Genomic DNA, 8258 nt, shown 5'->3' with positions numbered 1-8258 from the left:
GTAGGAAGAACCATTAATTTCCTCTTGCAGATCAGGTAGAGAAGATTTTGATGTTTTACAAAAAGCAGTCATGGAAGGAGCAAGATGAAATATTGAGCCTAATTTTACTGTGGTAAGGACAAGGCAAACTCAATAACAAGAAAACAATCTTCTCAGATTTTCTCAGCATATTCTCTTCCACTGTGTTGGTGAATCTGTTTCCTTTTCTTGAGTACATGGAATAAAGTTGTCAAGTAACAGCTTTTCTCTATTTTGTTGTTCCAGATCCATATCTCTGTAGCTTGAAAGTGACAGGATCAGCAACTTGTTTCTCCTCTTCTTCTTTTCTCATTTAAGCAGTTTTTTAAAAATGCCATCTTGAAAGATCAGTTGAAAATTTTATTTACTTTTACCCATTTGATTAATCCTCCTAAACGCAGGAATATCTTATTTAAATAGAATATAATTCCTCATTCCCTCAGTTTACTGAGTTTACTATCTCAGTTATTATTAAATTAAGTTTTTCTACTTTTCTGAGAAGAAGTTTTTGCCAACTAGCTTCTAAACCTTTAATAAATATTGCCCAATACATTCAAGTGGCTTTTCCACCTGAATCCATTAGCTTGTCTACTGTGATGCATTTTTGAATATGGAAATAAAGGCAAGACTGGAGCTGATCAGTCCATGCCTAAAAAACAGACACTGAAGCCTGCTGAAAGCCCAAATGCTGATTTTTCATCAATTTAAAGACTCGAGGAGAAAACATATTAAAAAGCAACAGCAGGCAAAAATAGGAACAACTTTTTCACTTGTAGCCTTGTGCCCACTTTCACAAACATAACTTCAGACACCACCCTTGGCAAATCATGGAAGGAAGGCAGAGCTGTCCTCTGAGGAGAAGGGAGAATGGTGGGCAGAAAATGAAAAATGCCTCCAAGTTTTCATTCTCAATAATCCTCCCCTGCCTAATGGCTCGTAGTGAGCCACTGGGTGAGCAGTCCACCAGGAGCATCCACTGGGGATTCCAGGATTTCTCCTGCAGTGCCACAGCATTTCTGCTGGACAGTCTGCAGGTGAGAACTTATTTCAAAACTTCCTGTTAGACACAAAAGAGAACTTTGTGATTTTTTTTCTTTAAGCAATTTCTTGCTTTCTTTATGTTTATAAAGTTTGGAAGGTGCAGAAAGCTGTGGGTGGATGGGCGTGGAATATACATGCTGCCAAATATCACTTCATTACTGATGCAACAGGGTGTAAACTGTGTTAATAGACTATTATTTTTACTCAGGATTTAATGCTGTAATGCTAATAATGCAATTATTTTCATTATATGTATTTAGATCTCTGATCAAAAATGGTATCATCCTCTGCTTCCTTCATACAAGCAGCTCTAGCAACAACTTCGGTCAAAGGAAACATGAAACATTTGCTTTCCATCCTTTTTTTTGGATCTGTGTTGTCACTGGTGCCAGGAGGTGGTGCCACAGAGCAGGAAACAGTTTGGGGATGGCCTGACACGCACACCTTGCATGATCAAGAGATTAGGACATGGTTTCACCTTCTTCCAAAGTATATTCAAGGATCTTTGCTGAATCCTCCACAATTCAAATTTCCCAAGGTAGAAATCGAATATTTGCTTGCCATGCTTTTTGTATTCCTTCCACATTGTTCCTTTTTTAGTAAGACATTTTATCACAGAATTCACAGCTTTCTTCTACACCATGAAATCTCCCCCATCCTTCCATCACAAGCACACTTGAGAGCTCTGTGGCATGATCCATCTCACTTACTTTTCTTCCCTCCTTTTCTTTCACCTTTCTCACAGCTCTTGCATTTTTTTCTGAAATAGATAGAAAAGGATTAAGTCATCTGCAGCAGGTTGAGGACCATCATGGTCACTACTTTATAAATCTTAGAAAGTTTCTGTTGTTGCCTTCCTCATTTGCCTGGTTCAAGACTGCTTGCAGGAGAAGCATGGCTCTTAGCAGAATTAAATTGAGCCATTTCATGTTTTCAGTCCTTGATAGCATCATGATATGTTTGAAATATAAAATGGACACTTTTTATTTCTACAGAGAACCTGCAACTGCTTGTAGCCATGTACAGAGACAGTGATTCCTCAGTAAAACTTCAAAGAATTCCCTCTTGAAAGATATGTCATGCCTTGTAAGTCACACAAGAATGAGTAAACAACTAATTTGAACAATTTTAGCTTGAGTATACTTTACAGGACCCATTGCCACAAAGGCAAGTGTTAGTATGTTCCTGAATCTACAGATGTGGCTTTAATCACCACCCTTTCTTAGTGTTGCAATGTCATATACTTTCAGATGAGATGGTTTTCAAACCAGTTCCCCCACTTCCTGTTCTCAGTATCTTGATTTTGAACTTGATATAACCTGGTTGCCATCTTCCATCTGTTGCATTAAAATTTGTTGGTTCTCCTTTCCTTTCCTAATCTGGGTTTTCCCCTGCCCTACTCTGCCTGTGTCAGGCTCACACACAGTCTTTGCAGCATCCAGACTTTGGATTTCACAACCTGCTTTGTGTTTGCTGCCACTCTTCCTAAGTTTTGCTTCATCCACTGCCCTAGTCCATGGTTCACACACTTAGCTGGATGAGCTGCTGTGTTTTCTTTCCCATCAGGTTGTGACGTCTTTGCTGCTGGACTCGGACTCACTCAGCTCTGCAGCATGATGCTTTCAAACATTTGTTTTCTATAAAGTATCTTAAATCTGAGCCTCACACATATAAAAAGTCTCTAGTTTCTCAGAATAGTGCCTTGACTCCTCAGGATGAGATATGCCTCCTCTGAGGCAGCCTCTCCAGTACCCCTACTCCCTTGACAGTGGCACAATCTTCTTGTTTCTGGAGAGGAGGAGAGCTATGGAGTAATTTTACTGTCTGCAGCACTCTGTCTTTGTTGGAGTGCCTGGAGATTCCCAAAGTTGTATCTGTGGTAGTGTAATAAGTCTGGAGAAAGTTCCTGGAGTGGAGATCAGCAGACACAGAACAACCCGTGCCCGTGCCACTGAACCCCATCCTTGGACCACATCCAAACTTCTTACAGGGGATTGTCCTAGCCTGTGCTGGCTTCCAGGTTGTTCAGTAGAGCACAGGCTGCTTGGCCAAAACCACGCCAGGTGTTAGTCTGGCAATTTAAGAACCCAGACAAATATGTCCCAGTTTTCAAGGACATTTCCTGATACTGTGGAACTTTGTAATAGAGCCTGAAATATCCGGGAGGGCCTTGCTGTTTCAAACCCTCTTACCTTTATTCCCCCTTGAAGTGTTTATGGAGTTTTTTAAGGACTTGTTTCTAGGATGTGCTTCCCAGACTTTGCTTCCCTCAATAATACCAAGGCCTGTAAAATCAGCTATAACCTTTGTGTTTGGGAGAGCCAGGAGACACAACACTGATCACCTGGCAACACAGGGCCCTATCCTCCTTGTTATACACAGACAGGAGTGCCTGGGCATGGCCAGTGGAACAAAGCCACCCAGCAGAGCATGCTGAGGACACTGGATGTGTTCTTAGAGCCTGGCAAAGTTTACTGGCTGTATTAACACTTCTGCATACAGCAGCTTCCACCAATTCAGATTTGGTTGCCTGCTGCTTTCTCACACTGCAGTGCTACCTTGCCTTTGTCGTCCTGAGTGCTGCTCTGCTGTTGAGACCAGCAAATCAAATGGATCCAGCCAATTTGCCAGGCTCAGACTGTACTATTTCTAGCTGAAATTTGTACTGTAGATGCTCATTGCTTTGAAAAATATGTTTATAGAGAGAAGTCATTTTAGCACAGAGAATATTTCTGGTCACGCTCTCTAGTGTCCCACATGTGACACGTCAACTAGGATAAATGACAAACTACAACATGTCTTGTTTCCTGGAGGATTTTTAATTTTTTTTTTTTTTTTTTTGCTCCCTGCTGTGATCCTCAGTCTTGCCTTGGTGTGTCCAATAGAATTTTGTTCTTCAGTATGACTGATTCATAGGCAATACCAGGATCAGGTTTGTTTGGATGATTGTGTAACAAGAGAAGGTTTGGCATCCTTCAGCAGCATCTGTGCACTCAGACCATTAGAAAGACCCACAACCACATCACTGATCTCTTCCTATTCTTTGGAATAACCTCCCTATCTTCTCAACCAGCCTATAGGATCCTCTGGTTTTCCTGCCCAGAGTACTTGGGTGATGGGATATAGGAGAGATCATGAGGCTTCATTCATCTCTGAACAGATCAGACTGGGTGTCAAAAATGTTTAAATTATGTTAGTGCAACACTCTACGAGCATAGTTAGTCCTGCTGCTGCACCCAATGCCTCCACAGCCTCCATGGTCCTCAGGTCCCTAGAATCTCTTTCTGCTTTTCATGGTGCCATTGTCAATGTATTCACTGGCTCTTCCTCAGTCCCATTGCTTTAATTCTTAGTCTGCACAGTGTCTCTTCTTGTATTGATGTCTTCCATGCACTTGCCTATTGTAGTTAATATTTTTTGGTGTTTTTCTAGGATTTAGTTTTGTTCAGACACCTATTTACTTCAGTATTTTTGGTCTTTAACATAAACATCTATTCTTTTTGCTAATTGGTTTTGGTTTGGGTATTTTTCCAAATTAAGTAGTATTTCCCAATAGCATTTCTCCTTATACATACACAATATTTATCATGATGGTAGCTTGGACAATATTTCCATCTGACTTATTTCTTGACATTTATTTTTCTTTAGAAGAGGTAATTAAGTTTAGCTCCATTTTCTTTCCTTTACTCTCCATGATCATTCTGTAGAGTTTCCATCCTTATTACCACACTTGTTAGCTTTTCTCTGGAAACAGCTGAATGCTGGTGATCAAGACACTTTTACAATATCTCTTTGCTGTATTTTGAGTGGTGCTTTGCTACCATGGTGAGTTAGCTGCCTTATAATAGGCAATGACATTTCACATCACAGATCTTGTAGCAGAAGAAAGTTACTCCTTTAATCTGCCACTGACTGTCCATGATGTGGTGCCAGGCATTTGTGGTGTCAGGTGTTTTTGGTATCTGGCATCTCATTCCTTAAGGAAAGGACAAGGAGCTCAATACCTGGCTGCTTCAATCACTGCATAAAGGAATTAATAAGAGTAAGGTGTAAACCACTCACACATGGTAGAAGATGTGTGTTGCTGTTTGGTAGAGTCTCATTCTCTACAACAGGAACTCTCAACACACACACATTTCCCTTTTAGTGCATCAGACCTCTGGATGGTTGCAAATTGTTGGAAATGTTGACTCCACCAAATTCTTCTCTCCAATGCCTTGCATATCCAGTACTTCCCTTTGCCCCCTTGAAAGCTACTTGGGAACCAACTATTTCTGAAAATCAGAGTATGCTTTGGTACCTGTCAGTGAATTTTATGAGCTTGATCCTTAGAACCATTTCTTCTGCTCAGTGATGTATGCAGAAGTCCTGTGGGGCAGCTGGGCTGTCAGGTTCCATTTCTGCTGTGGCAGTTTATAATTGAGTGCATTTTCATGCAGATCATTTTTCTTTGGGCATAATCACTCCTCAGAAAGCAAATGCTGCCAAACCCTTGTAGTGATCAGAGTGACTGGTCATCTGGCACTTCATGGAGTTCATAAAGACACAGGACAACTGCATCTGCACTCCCCAGTTATTCAAATTGGACATGAAGGGTTTTCATCCATGAAATTTGCTAAACTCCGAAATGCTAAATTCTGGAAATGCAGTCACTGGTTGTAAGCAGTTTGAAAAGCACATTGTGTGGTTCAATGTGTAAAACACCAATGGATAGAGAAAGAGAGGACCTTTAACTTGGGCTTTGTGATGCCTTGTTCAGGCTGTGGCTGTGGCCCTGTCAGAAGCTGTAAGTGGTAGAAGTGTGTGAATAAGGATTGTGAAGGATTAACAACAGGCCAAGAAAGCAACAAGTGCACGTGGAATTGGAGCATGAGGGAAGATTCAGGAGTGGGAACATGAAAAACAAGTAAATGTGGTAATAAACCACCACTTTGTCCTGAGTAGAGTGAGGATTGGATGCAGGATGGATGTTGAATCTAACTACATCAGAGACTAAATTTTGCAACGTGTAAAGGCAAGAGTGCAGAAATAAAACTCGTCTGGCAAATAAGGGAGCAGCAGTAAGGCCCTCTGAGATGAACAGAGGTGTTCAATATTTGTGTCCTCCTCACCCCTCCTCATTCCTTTTCCCCATGTGAACACAACAAAGTCAGGAACCTACCTTGTCCTGTATTTCCCCAGTGAGATTCTGGAGAACTTGAAAAAAGCAGTTTCATTTTAGCAGCTTCTCCCTTTGAGTTCTGGTAGAGGGAATATTTTGGGAGGTCCAAGAGGCAGAATGTAAATATGAAATGCTTGAATGATACCATGCATAGGATGGAAATTGCCCAGACTCAAAACAGGCTCAAGTTGCCAGAGGTTACTTTAAGTACTTCTTCTGTCCCTTAAACTTTTGTAGGAGCATAAAGAGATGGAGTTATCTTGCAGAACCAAAGGGAGTGAGTGGTACATGTGACATCCTGTTTTCCAGAAAGGATTCTCAGTGACATCTTGACTCAGCATCTCACTGTGACATGGAGGAAGCTCCCTTTGCAAACTGCTAAATTTTCAAGTGAGAAAGGGTGTAGGGGAAGTCCAGTGTCTGAGATGAGAGTTAAATAGGACACAAGTGCAGAGGCACTTAATCCTCTGCCTGCTTCCTGCACACTCAGAGTGACAGTGCCCTAATTACAGCCCCTTTCCAGCTGCTGCAGCTGCAGTGAGGCAGATGCTGGTTATGCAAAGGCTCCCCAGGGGTCACAAAAGTAGATTTGGGGTAGCTGAAACCCAGCAAAGCAGGTGCTGGACAGCACTGAGCATCTGAGAGTTAGGCAGGCTACATATATTTGTAGTATGTGTTCCCTCCACCACCAGCAGAGAAAAGGAGCCAGAGGTGTCAGCTTTGCTGAACTGCTCCTCTTGTTAATTACAGAGGAAAATGAAGTGATTGGCTTACAGAAGGTGCCTGCTTTACAGGTGGCTAAAGAGAGGTGAAATAATCCCCAGGTCTTTTCAAGATCCTGAATATTTTCCTTCAGAGAACAAAATTTCTTCAGAGCATTTGGACAAGAATCAGGCATTGACCTTTAAAGATAGAAATAAAATTAGTTTGACTCTTTTGCTGCTTTGTGCTCATCAGAATAAAAATTCCCAATACTTTTCCTGCTTGTCTGCATAAACAACAGTCCCAGTAGTGCCTGGTCATTTATTTATTTGCATCTGTGGAATGGATGCTTCTGCTTTAAGACTGTGTGATTGATGAGGCACACATGAGCAACACCCTGCTAATTTTTAACACAGGGCAGAGTTTGCTCCTGGGCTTTCTGCAAATGCATCTGGCTAGAGTGAGTTACAGAAGTGGACAGATTTACAGCCACCAGCTGACCACCGGTCTCTCCCTTCAGTCTGGTGATGGATGGCTTTTACAAATGCATGGAGAGACATAAGATATATCATCCTAGTATATATTTTGTCCTGATTACACTTTGGGCTCATCAAGCACTCTTTTCTTCCTTCTGGAAATAACAGTACAAACATTTTGAGGTAAAAGCAACTCGTCCTTCTAAATTAAACTAACAGAAATTCTCCAGTAACCTTTCAGTGCTCAACAAAAATAGTAACAAAAAAGAAATTCCTTCCTGTTTATGCAGTAAGTAGATGTTTGGAAAAAGTACCTAATGTATTAAGCCATGAATATTATTACAGTTTGTTAAAGTAAGAAGGATTGTGCATCTGTCACCCTCTAGATTACTGAGTAGATTTGTCCTTAGAGTCATCATTTATTTAGTGAAATTCAGAGTAGACCTGCTGGGATTTATCTTTTGGTGTAAGCCTGGTCCTTATCCTCATTTGTACTACAAACATTTCTTTCAAAACTGCTGCAATTAAAGTGGATTTATCCAGCTGTTTCGCATTTAAAATCAGTAAAACAAGTCCCCCTTGTCCAAAGATCATCTCCACCCCTGGGAGATGTGACTGCAGGGGGGATGCCCAGTCACAGTGGCTCACATCTGGCCAGGCCTGCTTGCAGGAGCCGCCCTGACATTCCAGGTGCCTCCAGGTGCCCACCCACACCAGGATTTGTCACATTTGTCACACTCCACTTTGTTTGGGTGCAGATTTGGTGGAGGATGGGAATGCCAACAGCTGGTCTTGCAGGAACTTCTGCAAAGCTATGGTTACACTGACCTGGTTTTAGACCACAGAGGTGTCTGCTCCTG

The sequence above is a fragment of the Molothrus ater genome, chromosome 1 (assembly GCF_012460135.2).
Source record: "Molothrus ater isolate BHLD 08-10-18 breed brown headed cowbird chromosome 1, BPBGC_Mater_1.1, whole genome shotgun sequence".
Taxonomy (NCBI): domain Eukaryota; kingdom Metazoa; phylum Chordata; class Aves; order Passeriformes; family Icteridae; genus Molothrus; species Molothrus ater.
Note: the sequence above shows the minus strand (reverse complement) of the source record.